The 17,356-nt window shown below is 35.6% G+C and overlaps 1 protein-coding gene across 4 annotated transcripts in view; it reads right to left on the bottom strand.

Moving 5' to 3' along the window:
• SPOPL (speckle type BTB/POZ protein like) overlaps positions 1 to 17,356 on the bottom strand; it is a 66,601-nt gene that overhangs the window by 23,475 nt on the left and 25,770 nt on the right. Inside the window, exon 1 of one of the 4 annotated variants that reach the window (XM_058548893.1) lies at positions 10,887 to 10,989. The exons of the other annotated variants lie outside the window; for them this stretch is intronic. The gene's annotated coding sequence lies outside the window, so the exon portion shown is untranslated. Of the gene's footprint in view, positions 1 to 10,886; positions 10,990 to 17,356 lie in introns of those variants that run through there. 4 annotated transcript variants of the gene reach the window in all.

The raw sequence follows: 17,356 nt of genomic DNA, 5'->3' as shown, positions 1-17,356 counted from the left end.
ATAGTTATACCTTGTCTAGAAATTTCATGTAAATAGAACTGTACAATATGTAGTTTTATGTTTGGCTTCTGCTTTTTTTCTGAATATGTGTTACAGTTTCCTGTTTCTTTGCATGTCTCATGATTTTTGGCTGAAAGCTGGCCATTTTTAGTCAACATACTGTAGCAACTCCAGATTCCGAGTTGTTTTTCTACGGGTTGTCATTTCTTTTTAATAACTTGCCTGGACTTAACTGCAGCATCTGTCTCCACCATATTGGGTGGCTGCTGATGTCTCTGTTTGGTTTTTTATTCTTAATTTTTTCTTGCCTGGTTAGCAAAGCTACATACAGGCTGCCCCCTTTCCTTCACACTGAGTTTATTGACAAAGGCAGAGGTTCCCCAGCTCCAAATTAAATCCACCCCATTCAACAGTAAAGCTGCTGGTTTTCCTGGCTAGCCCTGGGATGGTAAAACTACCATTGTTGTCTACTGGGCTGAAGGTAGAAATAGGAGCAGAAATCTGAGTTGGATATTTCTCTTAAGCAAATTCATAGTTAATAAATACAGTTAATAAATGAAAGAATAATGACTACTGGACTTCCCTGTTAGGAATATGTGAAAGGGACCTGTTCTAGTCAATACTTTTGCAGAGGCTCTGAAGCAAGCTGATAAAATAAACCATCATGACCAATTTCAAAAACAACAAACCAAGAAAAGTATCTGCAATGCATATAGCACATAAAGGGTTAATCTCCCTAATATATAAAGAATTCCTAAAAATTAGAAAAAGCAAAGAATACAAACAAATAATTCACAGAAAAAGAACTTTACTCATAATTAGAGAAATACAAATTAAAACTAAATTAAGAGCCATTTCTTAATAAACAGACTGGCAACAATCCAAAAGGTTGGTGAGAGTATATGCATAGGCCTCTCATACATTTCTGGTGTGAATAAGAATTATAAAGTTGTTTTAGCAATCTCCTTTCTCATTTTTTATGGTGAAAATTCTTGCAAAAAGGGAAGGAAATGATGCTAATAAATAAGTACTAATTTCATAAGAATGAAAATGCCAACGGCATTATTTGATGTCCATGAGAACCATTTATATGATTTCTGGCAACTAAGAATGATTTCAAAAACATTCACAAAAAGGTAGTGAGATGAAGAAGCAATTCACAGAAGGAAAAAAAGTTTAATCTCATTTATAATCAATGAAATACAAAAAGAATCCATACCAGTTTTCACCTATAGTACTGAAGATTTTTTTAAACTGTCAATCCCGACAGCCATCAAAACTGCAGAGAAGCAGACATTATTTTACTGGTAAGCCTTTTCTGTAGGACAATTTTACAATTAGTAACAAAAGAAAATCTTTGTCAGATTCATCGTAGAAATTCATCCTGGGACAAGTATTACAACTGTGGGAAAAGATAATTACGTATAAACACAGTATGTTTTTTGATATACATGTAGAACTACGTAACCATTAAGAGTGTATTAAAATTTTTTCTTAACGGTAAGGAAAGCAATATGTTGTATATAAAAAAAATCAGACAAAGAGTATGCCTAAAAGGATCTTACTTTTGTAAATATAAATAGCATATACAGTTAATATAGGTACAGGTACATAAAGAGAAACAGACTGGCACATAGATGCACTGAGGTGCACTTTGGCACTGCAGTGATAATGCTGATAAGACATACATCTAAATATTACTAAACTCTGGGTGGTGAGTTTCGTTTATCTGTTTATATTTTCTAAAGGTACTAAGTTTTAATTAGCAAAGAAATAAAAGTCATTATTTTTAAAAGAAGTAAGAAATATAGTTATCTACATACTCATATGAACCCACAGAAAATATGTAATCTGTGCATTTGTGTGTGTATGTTACTTTCCAAGAAGCATAGATTGAGAGATGTCAGGTCAATGAAGATGGTAAGTCACAGAAAAGCATTTAAGATTATGGTTAAAGTTGAGTTTCTATACAAAGAAGACACTAGCCAATTTAATACTAATAAAATACACAAATAAAAAATAAGTTAAAAAATCTGGAGAGTAAAGAAGAGAAAGTTCTTTAATGCCGCTACAAGAGCTATTACTTTCCTCAAGTGTAACTCACAACATAATTCATATATAAAAGCAAACTAAATAAAAGGTTACAAAGATTTTTGTTTTCTTTCCAGCTACTCCTTCAAATGATGTAGTTATGGGATGGAGACATGGAGAATGTTGGTGAGCAGACTGCATTTGTGAGCCCTTACATTACACACCTTTTTATTCTTCAGCAACTCTATGAGATGGGTGGTAATAATCCCATCTTAACAATGAGAAAAATGATTATAGACAGGTTAGAAAGCCTCCTTTAGACAGTAAGTAATCAGAAAGTGGTTGATCACAAGTTTACCTAGCTCCAAAGTCTATATTCTTTCTATAGAATCATGCTGCCCCTCCTGACATCACTGAGCTGAAATAGCCCTTACCTATCTGGTCCAACTCTTATTTTATAGATGAGAACCGAGATGAGAGAAATGGATTAGACTAGAGAAATAAACTGTGCAAGTTTACACCGCTAGATAAATATTAGAAGAAGGACAAAGACAAAGATCTCCCAATGTCCTTTTCAGCGCTATGTCCAGTATTCTATTTTTTTCTTCTTTTCAAAAGAAAAAAAAAAAATAAGACAGACAGTAGACTACCAACTACATTCAGGACTTCTTATTCTTGTTCTTGCAGAAAAGCATGTAGAAAGAGAGAGCACAATCAAAATAAGATCTAGAGAATTACATAAGACAATGAATCTACACACGTTAACAAATAAGTAAAGGTTTCTTCCATATTTTAAATACACTTTTTAAAAAAATTTTAAGGGTGAAGTTTCCTAGTTTTACCTATTAAAGGAAAGCAAGACATTTACTCATTATTGGAATAAACACGTATGTAGTTTTCTACTTTAACAAAATGTTTGAGTGCCAGAATTAATGTTCTATGTGTCAAACACACAGACAGCTACATACATTTATTATAAAAGATTTCGAATATTCAGAAAATATACAAAGAATCATTTGTCAAACAACCATCTTCCTGCCATCCTTGTATATCTTCCCACCATCAAATCACTCCCCACCAGAAGTTATCTGTATCCTGAATTTGTTATCATACAATGAATTTCTTCACATTCTTATTATATATCTGTGAATCCCTAAACTATATGGATAGAAGTTCACAGATATGTAAAAAAATACATAGATGTCACCAAAAATGGCAAAGTGGGGAACTCCAAAACTCCATCCCTCCACCAAAAGCAATGAATAAGATGGCAAAAACTTTTTCAGAACTTTGGAATTCAATCAAAAACATAAAACCAGGAGAATACTTAATGAAGAATGCAGTTGCTGAATTTCAGAGAGTAAGAGCTGTGGTGTTTTAAGATACTCACTCACCATGGCCCCCTCCCCAATTCTGCAGCAGCTGAGATGACATCAGCCCACTGACATCAGGCTGCTGGTACAAGAGGGAGCTATATGGACTTATTCTGAAAGAATTGTGGTTGTATGTTTTGTCCAGTCCCCTGAAGGATCAGCTCAGGGGCTTGCCTTTGTTTCACCTGCCATGGAGCTTCCCCAGGGTAGAAGCAGCATTCCGGGGGGCAGCATTTGTTAAAAGCATCTAATGGCAAATGTATTAGCAGCAACTGCCTGGAGCAAGCTATAAGAGATGAGGCAAGCAACAGCCAGACAGGAAAGCTGATAAAAGAAAGAAAGAAGCTGATAAATACGCTCGAGGGGAAGATGGCTTTGAAAAGCTCCGACATATATTGGGGAAACTAGAAGGCCATGTGCATACCTGGGGCCAAACACATGCTTGGAAAATATGTGAGAAGACCCTAAGCTATCAACTCCAGCTGACCTTTGGGTGCCAAACAAGCAGAAAGTGAAGACTAAGGCAGAGTTGTAAATGGCCTGGCTAAGAGTTGAAAGAGTGCCCCAACAGAGAGCCAATCTCTACAAGACTAGGAAAGTATTTTTTTTTTTGGTTTGATGTATATATGGAAATCAAATATAAGTTGAAAGTGAAAAGATGGAAAAAGATATTCCATACAAATAACCAAAAGAGAGCTGGGTGGCTATACTAATATAAGACAAAATAGACTTGAGTCAAAACTTGTTACAAGAGACAAAGAAGGACACTACACATTGATGAAAGGGTCAATCCATCAAGACCACATAACAACCATAAACTCAAAGGCACCAAACAACAGAGCTCCAAATTATATCAAGCAAAAACTAACAAAATTGGAGAGACAGAGACATTTCTACAATAACAGTTGGAGATATCAATACCTGACTTTCAATAATGCATAGAACAACCAGGAAGAAGATCAATAAAGAAACAGAGGACCTGAACAACATTATAAAACAACTAAACCTAACAGAGATTCACCTGTCAATGGCAGAATATACATGTTGTTCAAGTGCACATGGAACATCCTCCATTGAGACCATATGCTACGCCAGAAAACAAGTCTCTAATAAAATTTATAAGATTGAAATCATACAAAGTATCTTCTCCGATTGCAATGGAATGAAACTAGAAATCAATAACAGAAGAGAAACTGGAAAATTCACAAATATGTGGAAATTAATACATTCTTAAATAACCAAAGGGCAAAAAAGAAATTACAAAAATGAGAAAACACTGAGACCAAAGAAAATAAGAACACAACAGACCAAAATTTATAGCATGCAATGAAAGCAGCACTCAGAGGGAAATGTGTAGTTATAAACCCCTACATTAAAAAAAAGAACTAAAATCAATAAGCTAAGTTTACACATTAAGGATCTATAAAAAGAAGAGCAAACTAAACCCAAAGCTTGCAGAAGGGAGGAAATAACGAAGTTTAGAGAGAAAACAATAAAACAGAGAACAGAAAAACAACAGACTCAAATAAAATAAAAGTTGGTTCTTTGAAAAGATCAACAAAACTGACAAACTTTTAGCTAGAGTGATCAAGAGAAAAAGAGAAAAGACTCAAATGACAAAAATTAGAAGTGAGTGGGGATATTACTACCAATCTGACAGAAATAAAAAGGATTATAAGAGAATACTATGAATTATTGTACATCAACAAATTAGATAACCTAAAAGAAATGGACAAATTCCTAAAAAACACAAACTATGGAAACTGACTGAAGAAGAAACAGAAAATCGGAACAGATCTATAACCAGTAAAGAGATTGATTTGATTAATGATTTTTGCTAAATGATTTAGTAATCATTAATCAAAAAAAACCTTGCAGCATGACAGCCTGAGGAACTCCATGGATTTGCTCTCCAGTAAAACAGGTGAAAATTATAAAAGAACAACCACTTTCTCTGGAAATGGTCCTGGGGCCACAGAGCAAAGAAGAAAGATGTATTCAAGAAAATCTACTAGGGACTCTAAGAAAAGTGCGAGTCTGTGGTGTTTGAACCAGAACCTGCCCTTCCCTCCATCCTTCCAGCTCAAGGAGTCACAAACTCCACTCTAGACTGGTACAGCCAAGAGCAAAGGACTCCCTCTTTCCCCAGTGGGCTCACGGGTCTATCTTCCTGGGAAGGGCAGGATATCAACATTTCTCATCTTGCCTCAAGCTACCTATTGGTGAAGCTAAGTTACCACCAAAAGCAAAGGACTCCCTCTTTCCCCAGTGGGCTCACGGGTCTATCTTCCTGGGAAGGGCAGGATATCAACATTTCTCATCTTGCCTCAAGCTACCTATTGGTGAAGCTAAGTTACCAGGTTAATGTGGCCAAGAGGTGAGGTGGGGGGTGGGGTCCCTTCTTTCATGCAGCCCCCACAGGTGGGATGTAGGCTATACGTTGGGTGTGGTGCTGCTGGGGCACAAAATTCTATTGTTTCAGCTTGCAAGGTGGGGGTTCCACACTGGGAGAGCCAAGCCAAGGAGACCTGAGGGTACCGTTCCTCTCCTCTACCCCATTCCACCAAGTGCTCAGCTCCTAGAGCAGAGATATCACTAGCAGAGAAATGCATCACTGTCCCCACTCCATACTCCAGAGACCTGACTTGGAGATACTGCCTGTGGAGCAAAGGGGGCCATAAAATAGCTCCAAATCTCTTCCCAGAAAAATACTGACTTCATTTGCAAGGAAATGGGACAGGGTGCTCTAAAAAAACAGGTAACTGAGTAAGGTAAAAGGCAACTGAGAGGAGACTGGAGGAATCATTGGACATAAAGGATAAACTATAGGCTGGTTTATTAGCCAGAGAGAACAAGAAGAGGGACAGCTAGGAGGAGCCTGCCTGGGGTCAGAAACAAATGAAGCACTGACTTAGGAAATTATCACTCCAAAGGAATTCAAATTTTTATTAGTTCAGTCCTTGGAACAATTAATGCCCAGGGAATACTAAAAACAATAGAGCAATTAGCACTAGATTAGTGGACCTTAACAGCTGTATGTGGTCAAGGAAGGAGACAGTCAAAGAGAGCCCTGCCAAAACCACTGTCATCCCAGGGTAACTGGGAAAACCCAAGACTGTGTCCCTTTGAGGAGCAACATCAGAGGCTTAACACTGTGTGTGTGTGTGTGGGGGGGGCAGGGGATGGAAGGAGAGTAAAATAGACTCCACTAAAATAACTCAGCCAGTCACTAAACAAACAAGCAAGAAACAATAACATAGACTGGAAGGGAGAAACCAGCTCCAAGAATTTCCAAGAATTATATAAAATGTCAGTTTTAAACTAAAAATTATGAGCATGCAAAGAAACAGCAAAGTATGACCCATGTAACAGGCAAAAGGGAGATAACAGAATCTGTCTGTGATTGCAAGATGTTGGGTTTAATAAGCAATGCCTTTAAAATAGCCATTGTAAATATGCCTAATGAACTAAAGAAAATCATGATTAAATAAGTGGAGGAAGGTATGTTGACCACGTCACAAAATATAAAGAATAGCGATAAAGAAGTAAAAATTATTTTTCAAAAAAGGAAATTCTGGAGTTGGAAAGTACAATAACTGAAATGAAAAATTCACATAAGGAGTTATATTCACATACAGTAGATATGAAATGGCAAAAAAATTATTAAACTTGCTGAGAGATCAATAGAGATTATATAATCTAGAGACAAAAGAAGGAAGAAAAATGAACAGAGCGTCAGAGAAATGTGGGACACTATTAAGCACACTGACATACATATAATGGGAGTACTAAAAGGAGAGGAAAGACAAAGGGAGCAGAAAACATATTCAAAGAAATAATGGCTGAAAACTTCCCAAATTTACTGAAAAACAATAATATATACACATTTAGGAAGCTCAACTAACTCCAAGTAGGATAAATACAAAGAGATCCACAGACACACCATAGCAAAAATGATGAAAGCAAAAGACAAGGATAAAAGAGTCGGGGGCTGTCCCTGTGGCATAGTGGTTAAGTGCACGCGCTCCGCTGCTGGCAGCCCAGTTCGGATCCCAGGCACGCACTGAGGCACCACTTGTCAGGCCATGCAGTGGCTGCGTCCCATATAAAGTAGAGGAAGATAGGCACAGATGTTAGCCCAGGGCCAGTCTTCCTCAGCAAAAAGAGGAGGACTGGCATGGATGTTAGCTCAGGGCTGATCTTCCTCACATACACACAAAAGAAAGTCACTAAGATGGCTATAATAAAAAAAATGGAAAAGTACCAGTGTCAGCAAGGATGTAGGGAAATTAAAAACCTTGTATACTGCTACTAGAAATGTAAAATGGTTCAGCCACTGTGGAAAACAGCTTGGCAGTTCCTCAAAAAGTGAAACATTACCTTGATTCTATGATCTAGCAATTCCACTCCTAAGTATACATCCAAAATCATCCAAAACAGGTGTTCAAACAAAAACTTGCACAACAATATTCACAGCAGACAAGAACTTCAACTCACAATAACCAAAATGTTATTGGCTAATAATCAATTCACAGAGGGACAATCCAAATGACCATCAACAGATAAATGGATAAATAAAATGTGGTATAATCCACACAATGGAATATTATGTAGCCATAAAAAGTAATGAAGTACTGATATATGCTACAACATGGATGAACCGCAACATATCATATTAAGTGAAAAAAGCCAGCCAGACACAAAACGCCACACAATGTATGATTTCATTTATATGAAATATCCAGAATAGGCAGATACATAAAAACAGAAAGCAGATTAGTGGTTGCCAGGGCTGGAGGCAGGGGTAAATCGGGAATGAGTGCTCAGTGGGTATGGGGTTTCCCTTTGGAGTAATAAAAATGTTCCGGAACTAGATACTGATGCTGGTTGCACAACACTATGAGTGTTCTAAATACCACTGAATTGTACACTTTAAAACTACTAAAATGGTGAATTTTATGTTATATGAATTTTATCTCATTAAAAAAAGTATCTGCACATACATGTCCATATCCACAGATACATATTTCTTTTGTGATTAAAAAGTAATGGAAGTAATGGATCCACAGTATGGAAGAGCCTCAAAAAATTAAAAACAGAACTAGCATATGATCCAGCAATTCCATCTCTGGGAATATATCCAAAGGTAATTTAAACATTAAGTTGAAAGATATTTGCAGCTCCATGTTTACTGCAGCATTATTTACAATAGCCAAGACATAGAAACAACCTTAGTGTCCACAGATAGACGAAAGGACAAAGAAGCTGTGGTATACATATATAGTGGAATATTATTCAACCATAAAAAATGAGGAAATCCTACCATTTGTGACAACATAGATGGACCTTGAAGGCATTATGCTAAGTGAAATAAGTCAAACAGAGAAAAACAAATACTGAGAGATCTCACTTATATGTGGAATCTCTCACTTATATGTGGAATCTAAAAGAAAAAAAACAAACAAACATAGAAAAAGAGATCAGACTTGTGGTTACGACAAGTGGGAGTTGGGGGGGTAGGGGAACTGAAAGTAGGTGGTCAAAAGGTACAAACTTCCACTTATAAGCTAACTACTAAGGATGCAATGTACAACATGATAACTATAGCTAACTGCTGTATGATATACAGGAAAGTTATTAGAAGAGTAAATTCTGAATTTTCATTACAAGAAGAAAAACTTTTTCCTTTATTCTTTTCTTTTTATTGTATCTATATGAGAAGATGAATGTTAGCTGAACCTATTGTGGCAATCATTTCACAACATCACGCGGTACACCTTAAACTTACATTGATAAATGTCAATTATGTCTCAATAAAACTCGAAAAAAAGGGTAACTAAACCAAAACTCAAAGTGTCAAACAAACAAAAAAGTAATGGAAGTAATTACAAAGTTTCTTCAATAACTATTGAGTCTAAATTAGCCACTATTAGAGAATTAAGTACTTAAACAGATTTTTAATGACTCTCAAAAGAAAAATTACTAGTTTTTTAACAATTGTCTTGAATTGTGCAGTATTCCTAGTATGTTAACTATTAAGCTTCCAGACCAAATGGAATATATGAATTATCCAGCAGAGTTGTTTTTTTTTTTTAAATCACACTATCTGAAGAATACTATTAAAATTCTATCCAGTCATAAACTTGTGACCAGCATGTTTACGGAGCTAGCTTAACCAACTGTGATGTTAATCGTACAGCATTTTTGTTTATTAATTCTTCAACTAATAAAATGTAAGTCATTCTAAAATTGTGAAATCCCCCTATATTTATGATAAAAGTTATCTGAATTGCTTCATGAAGTTATAACTGAAAATACTGTCTGAGGTCAAAGCAATTTTATATATATGATGACTATGATTACATAATGAAAGGAAATGAGTTAATATGTAACTTAATATATAATATTCAACAGTTTTGCTAAGACTGTTATCAGGAAGAATAATTAAGCTGTGATAAACGTTTATAAAGGTGATAAAACAATAACAATATATGTATCATAACTTTCTTAAATCTCTTTGAATTAAACATACGATGACTTCATGGGAGTGCAATAAACATTTATTATATGCTTAGGTATATCATGTACTCTAATGGACCTTGAAGTACCAAGATGAATTATACATAGTCCTGACTCTAGAGAAGACTATAATATAGTAGAAGAGACAACAGATACCTTTTAGGATACTTTCAATACGATAATAGAGGAAGGTACAGAGTAATAACCAAGCATTTTCAGAACAGGATGTCCTGAAGATAGCCCTTGAGCTGAATTCTAAAGGAAGCAAACGAATTATGGGAAGACTATAAACTACAGCATAGATTTTAATAGCAAGAGTTCTATAGTGAGACCAACGTGAATCACTGTTTTGTCATGGATTCTATAATCTTACAGACATTGGGCCTTTCCTTTGTCCACTAAAGGATTACAGTACCTCATTTCCCTATGGTTGGTGAGCAGATAACATGAAATAATATATATATATAAGTGTTTACACTTAGCACAAAGTAAGTACTGGAACAGACATATAGCAAGGAAAACTTCACAGGTGACATTTGAGGATAAATAATTCAGGCAGTAGCGATAAGGGTGGAAATAACCAAGACAAGTAATGTGTATAAAAAGTACTTAAGAGGCTATCATGGGGTCTTACTTCCGAGTATGATGGCATAGCTGGCAGGTGAACTAAGTTCTGCTATGAATTAGAACTTGGATAAAAATAAAATAACTAATTGTTTAAAGGCAACTAAAGTTGCTCAAGCAATCAGGACGAGGGTGTCCCAAGATTCCAGACAAGAGGGAATAACCTAAACGTAAGCTGATAGACTATAGCTACTTTTTCCTCTAAGAGTATTTGCTGATTCTAGCCACAATGCAGAGTGAGAATCCAGGCTTTGCCCAGGCTGAGGGCCACTGCCAAGGGGTAGAAATATCAGCAAAGACTTTGTTGGCCTGGTGGGGTAGGAGATAAAAATAGGATACCTGAGGGGCTAAGATCCTGATGAAAAGTGCCCTTTCAGATTTCTGCCAGATGGTGACTGCGCATGGAGCAGGAAGCCAAAAAGCAAGCCTTCAAAAAAGCACAGCAAAGTTTTCAGATATCTCATATTGCTGAGGAGACAAGGATTAGAGTTCAGGATCTGCCAGAGAGAGGCGCCCAAGAAAGAACACCAGGCTCTTATTTGGAAGGCCTGGAAAGCTAGGCTATAGGAGAAGGACAAACCAAATGTACAAATAGCCTTAATTCAGTCTTGATTCACTGCAGTCCCCGACCGGCTCAAAGTTTCAGTCCCTATGCTTTATATCTAAGAGAGGAAAGGATGAAGCCTCTACAAAAGAAGATATCATCCACAGCCTTTAAGATTTTTGTAATGGCTAGTGTTCAATTAATAATTACCAGGCTGCCAAAAGACAGATGCATAAGACTGAAAACTAGGAGGAAAAAAACAGGCAACAGACACAGACCCAGAGAACTTTCAGACATTCAGAAGATAAGAACTTGAAAATAACGGTGATGAAAGTGTTGTAGTAGAGAGGAAAAGATGGAAAAAAATAGATGAAAAATAGAGTTGTACCAAGAATTTAATTCCTTAAGAAAGAAGCAAGTGGAAATTCTACAACTAGAAAACAATGGAAAATAATATATGACTGTAACGGCAGACTAAACAGCAAAAGATGAGACTAGAAAACTTTTTAAAAGGTCAATAAAGGGTATTTGCACCAAAGCAGAAAATAAATTATGGAAAATACTAAAAGAACCTAGGACAAATGTAAGACATAGTACAAGTCTACCGTATGTGTGAATGGAGTCACAACATTTGAAAAGATAAATGAGAATTTTCCAAAATCGGTCAACAAAATAATAACTGTGATGTCTTGTGGGGCTTAAATGTATGCACAACAACAATAATGTAAAAGGCATGGAGACAAAATGGAAGAAAAAGTGTTCTAAATAAAAAAAAAAATGTTCTAAGGTTCTAGCATTCTTGAGGAAGTGGTAAGCATAAGTATTGGTATTAGTTTTAACAAGTCAATGAAGCATAATGTAATCACTAGGGTAACCCCTAGAAGAAATGTGAGATAGCATAACCAAAAATATAAGAAAAACAAAAAAGAAGGAGAGAAAAAATACAGAAAAGAAACAGTAAGATGATAATGATTATAAATAATTACATTATATGTAAATAGGCTATATACTCCAGTTATCAGACTGAATTAAATAAACAAATACCTGAAGACATAACAACTAAGTGCAATGTCAGATCTTGGACAGTAAAGACAATAGTGGAAAAACTGGTAAAAATATGATTCAATTCTTCAGTTAGTTAACAGTATCATGCCAATATTAATTTCTCAGTTTTGATAAGTTTAATATTTTTATATATATTTTATAAAAAAATATAAATTTTTATATTATTTAATATAACAACAAGTGTTTACATGTAGTTGCTGTTTAATATGGTATTAACATTATGGAAAGCTGTGTGAGGGAAAAAAAAAAGTAACTATTTGCTGTTTGGAGAAGACTTAAATACAAGGGTATAAAAAGGTTTAAAGTGGGGCCGGCCCAGTGGGGCAGCGGTTAAGTGCGTGTGCTCCACTTCAGTGGCCCGGGGTTCTCTGGTTAGGATCCTGGGTGCAGACCTAAGCACCACTTATCAAGCCATGCTGTGGCAGGCGTCCCACATATAAAATAGAGGAAGACTGGCACAGATGTTAGCTCAGGGACAGTCTTCCTCAGGAAAAAGAGGAGGAGTGGCAATGGATGTTAGCTCAGAGCTAATCTTCCTCAACAACAACAACAAAAAACAGCCACTGAAATTAAGACAGAGCGGTATTGGTGCAAAAATAGAGAATATGACCAAAGGGAAAAAATAAAGTGTCCAGAAACATGCATATATATTTAGCCAGTTCATTTGTAATAAAGGTAATGATGAAGTGCAGTACACAAAGGATGGTCTTTTAACAAATGGTACTGGGTCAAATGGATAATCATATAGAAAAATAAAATCTTGACACATCATATACAATGATCAATTCCAGATATACTTCAGAATAAATATGAAAGTAAAGCAATAAAGCTTTTGGGTGGAAACTGGGAGACTATCCTTCTAACTCTGGGGTAGGCAAACATTTCTTAAGTAGGACACAGAGTAGAAGAAATTTGCAATACAGGTATCTGATACAGGATTTATATCCAGAATATATAGAGAATTCTTGCAAACTATTATAAAAAATGCAGGCAATCCAACAGAAAAATTTGCCAAAAACTTGAATACTACATAAAAAGTAAGGAAAAAGGAGGATATTCAAAGGTCAATAAACATATGAAAAGGTGTTCAACTTCATTAATCATCACACAAACACATTAAGACAACAATGTGATACCACTACTCAAGCAACAGAATAGCTAAAATTAAAAAAGACAATACAATAAATGTTAGCAGATATAGAGAACTGAATGTCTAAAATTACACTGACAGCGAAAGCACAAATTAATATAACCACTTTGGAAAACTACTTGCAATATCTATTAAAGCTAAACAAATGAATACCTTACAATCCATCAATTCCACTCCTGGGTATATAGCCAATAGCACACATTCATAGGTTCATCAAAAGATGTGTACAAGAATGGTCTTAGATGGACTCTAAATATAAATAGGAAAATAAGCACTTGTGGCAGTCAAAAACTAAAAACAATCCAAATATCCATCAACAGAATGGATAAATTGTGGTACATTCATATATTGGAATACTATACAGCAATGAAAATGAACAATCTATTACAACATGCAATATGGATGAATCTCATACATGTAACATTAAGCCAAAAAAGCCAGACATGCTGTATAACTTCCACTCATACAAAGCATTAAAACAGGTAAAACTAACTTAAGATATAACAAGTCAGAATAGCAGAGGTATAAGTGACAAGATTTTGAGGAATTATGGATGTTATCAAAGTTTGCAGTTTAGTATACAGACTTAATTCAATGATAAAAAGGATTCGTGTAAGAGAATAAGAAGTTGGGGTTTCACACAACTTGAGAGCTTGAGGGGCCAGCCCGGTGGCCTAGCAGTTAAGTGCACATGTTCCGCTGCGTCGGCCCGAGGGTTCACAGGTTCAGATCCCAGGCGCACACCGACGCACCGCTTTTCAAGCCATGCTGTGGTGGCGTCCCATATAAAGCAGAGGAAGATGGGCACGGATGTTAGCCCAGGGCCACTCTTCCTCAGCAAAAAGAGGAGGATTGGCATCGGATGTTAACTCAGGGCTGATCTTCCTCACAAAAAAAAAAAAAAAGAGTTTGAGATACCAGTGGGTGGGTGGGGATTATAAACATACTCAAAAAGACCATAAAAATATACATCATACTTATTATAACTTTACAGAAGTGCACACACCGAAAAGTAATACGAGTGTTATTTATTGACTTCCTCTGAGTCCAATCATGCAAAGAGCTCTATTATTCCAGCTTCTTCCTAAGAGGGAACAAGAATCTCTAGTATCCAAAGCCCAGCAAGTATGCTTGCTACTGATTTTAGTAAGCCACCAACAAACTTCTTCACCAAAAGTTTTTAACTCATAAAACAGAGGGATATTTTCCCACAAATGCATCTTCAGTATTATAAAGAGGATCATTGTGAAAATTTATTTTATAATAATCCACTTCATAGCCAACTTTGCAGGAACTTATCTGTTCTGTAAGGAAAGGGCTATCTAAAACATATAACTAACTTTTTCCTAAATAGAAGCAATTTAATAATACCAAGAATAGATATTTTGTAAAGACTTTCTATATGGCAGGCTTAAGCATTTATCTAATTTGATTCCCAAAATCACTCTAAGGGGAAGGTAATAACTGCCTTTGCCAATCTTACAGATGATTAAACTATAGTGCACAAAGGCTATGTAACCTGCCCAAGATTATAACGCTAAAATCTGGCAATGCCTGCCTCTATCTGAGCCTAAGCTTATACACTAAATTCTTAAAGACCTCCTTTCCAGCATGTTAGTAACAGAAAAAAAAACGCCTCGTTTAAAAAATCCAGAACAAAGGGGATTCATACCTTCTTCCAAACTCTTGTAACAAATATATAGCCTTCTAACAATATTCTAATTTCTAGATGCCTAGATCAGATATTGTACCCAAGAAAGAACTTTGAAAACAGTACATGGTTCAAAGCAGTAAAGTGAGCACATTTATCTGTCTCTTTTATTTCCCAACACACCAATGAGATGACAGCAAATTTTTAGAAAAGAATGAAGCCATACCAGGACTGGGAAATAAGAAAGGGTGATATTGGTGGATCAGAAATTTTGAGAAATCCAAGGCAGATTAATAGGAACAAATTAGCAGAGAAATTAACTAGATGGGAATAAATTAACAGAGAAATTAAGGGAGAAAAAGCACAATTCAAGATACTAGAAGTATTTACAGTTCTTTCAAGGAGGCCCAAAGAAGAACTAACCTTTCACCAAATACAAAGGGTAGGAAAAAGGCCAAGTGGCGATCATCACGTTAATTATTTTAGAAACAGTATTTGGGCTAGCTGAGACAGCTGGGGCCCTCCCCTTTCTCAACACTGGCAGTTTGTGGCTTTTGCCATCATGCCAGAGCCCAAGAACTGCCCTCTAAAGGAATTGGGCCACCTGTCTGGGTACATTCCTTGTGAGAGTGTCAGTGCCTGAGAGACAAACAGGACACAGATTGGATTAACTTTGAATATCTTAACAGACATTAGAGATGGGATGGAGAGAAGAGATAATTCCTAACAGAAATTAAACATTAAAGCACTCTACCACACAAAATAAAGCCCTCCTTACTTTGATATGTGTGTGAGGGTTCCCAATCTACCCATACAACCTACAGAGAAGTCGTCATGTTGAAACATCACCCACTTACACTTAAACATCACCATAGCCTTCCCATTCAGAAAAGAGGCCTGCTGGGGAATAGACCTATCCTTCAGAGAAAACCATGCCAACCAGATACTATTACTTAGCAACTTAGTTCTTCATTCCAAAATATATTAATGGAAAACCAAAGACCACAGACATTTGGGAAAAGATCCAAAAATGGAAAGCAAAACAAAACAAAATAACCCTGCTAGAAATGGAGACAATTCAGCAGACAGAATGCTACTCTTCAAAAAGTTTTTCATAAAACTCACTTGAATAAAACAAAAACTGCTTTGAAATAGTCATAAAACAAGAATTCTTATTAATTAAAAATATAAGTGATAAAATAAATTCAATTGGCAAGATAAATAAAATGGTTATAACTGGTACATAAGTGGAAAATAAAAGATAAAGACTACATTTAAGGAGACAGACTAAAAACACAAAGAATACAGGAAATAAAACAAGTTGGGGACCTGGAGGTCAAATTGAAGAGAGCCAATATTCACGTAATAAGTGCTCCTGAAGGGGATAAAAATAGGAATAATAGAGATATATAAAGAGAAAAAAACAGAGGACTATTTCCATGATCTGAAGGAAGACACGAGTTCATAGACAGGCCTCACCAAGTACTAAGAATGCTTACTGAAAAAAGATCTAAACTTAGACACATCCTGGAAAACTTCAGAGTTCCACCAAAAAAGAGAAAATCCTAAAACTTCCCATGTTATCTACAAAGGAACAAGTCACAGTGAAATGTGAATGTTGTTAAGGCATAGGATAAATGCTTTTAAAGTTTATAAGGAAAAAAATTTTGAACTTAGAATTCCATACTCAAATTTATTTCGGAAGGCAAGCCGAATAAATGACATTTTCAGACAGCAAATATTTGAAAAGTTTGCCAGCCTATCCTGAAAATTACTCAACGAGGGATTGTGAACCAAATGAACTCCAAACTTTTTTGTACGACACATCTTTATGAGTAAAAAACCATTTGAACATATGCTCTCAGTATGTTTCTTTAACATATCATTATACTAACATTTATGTGTATTATAAAGCATATCAAAATTAAAATTAAAAATAATCAGATAAAAGTTTATGGATAATTTAATTTCTAATATATTCTGATATCCCTCAACATCATCTTATGTACCCCCTTTAATGTGGATGCCTCATCTTGAAGACCACAGCCCTAACCAAATGAAAAAGAAACCCAAGGAAAAAAACCCATTAACTTGAAGAAACAATAGAACCGAACAGGCCTCAGAGGAAGAGAAGGAAACTAAAAAAAACTTTTTAAAAGAGAATCCACTAGAATCTGACACTTGGAAAATTTTCAATTGGTAGTTTTAACGTACGTAGGATTACATTTCATTCTCTGCAAGACCATTCTACTTTGTTCTGCAGTGTTTATATAATCACATTATAAATACTTTCAGGTTTAAAATTTTTAGAATTGATCTATAAATAAAGCAAAAAAGAAACCACAGTTACAAAAGAAAATACAAATACTTTGATGATGTAAAATTAACAACAAATAACA

Source organism: Diceros bicornis, chromosome 10 (genome assembly GCF_020826845.1).
Source record: "Diceros bicornis minor isolate mBicDic1 chromosome 10, mDicBic1.mat.cur, whole genome shotgun sequence".
NCBI lineage: Eukaryota > Metazoa > Chordata > Mammalia > Perissodactyla > Rhinocerotidae > Diceros > Diceros bicornis.
Note: the sequence above shows the minus strand (reverse complement) of the source record. Positions and strands in the feature narration are given on the sequence as shown.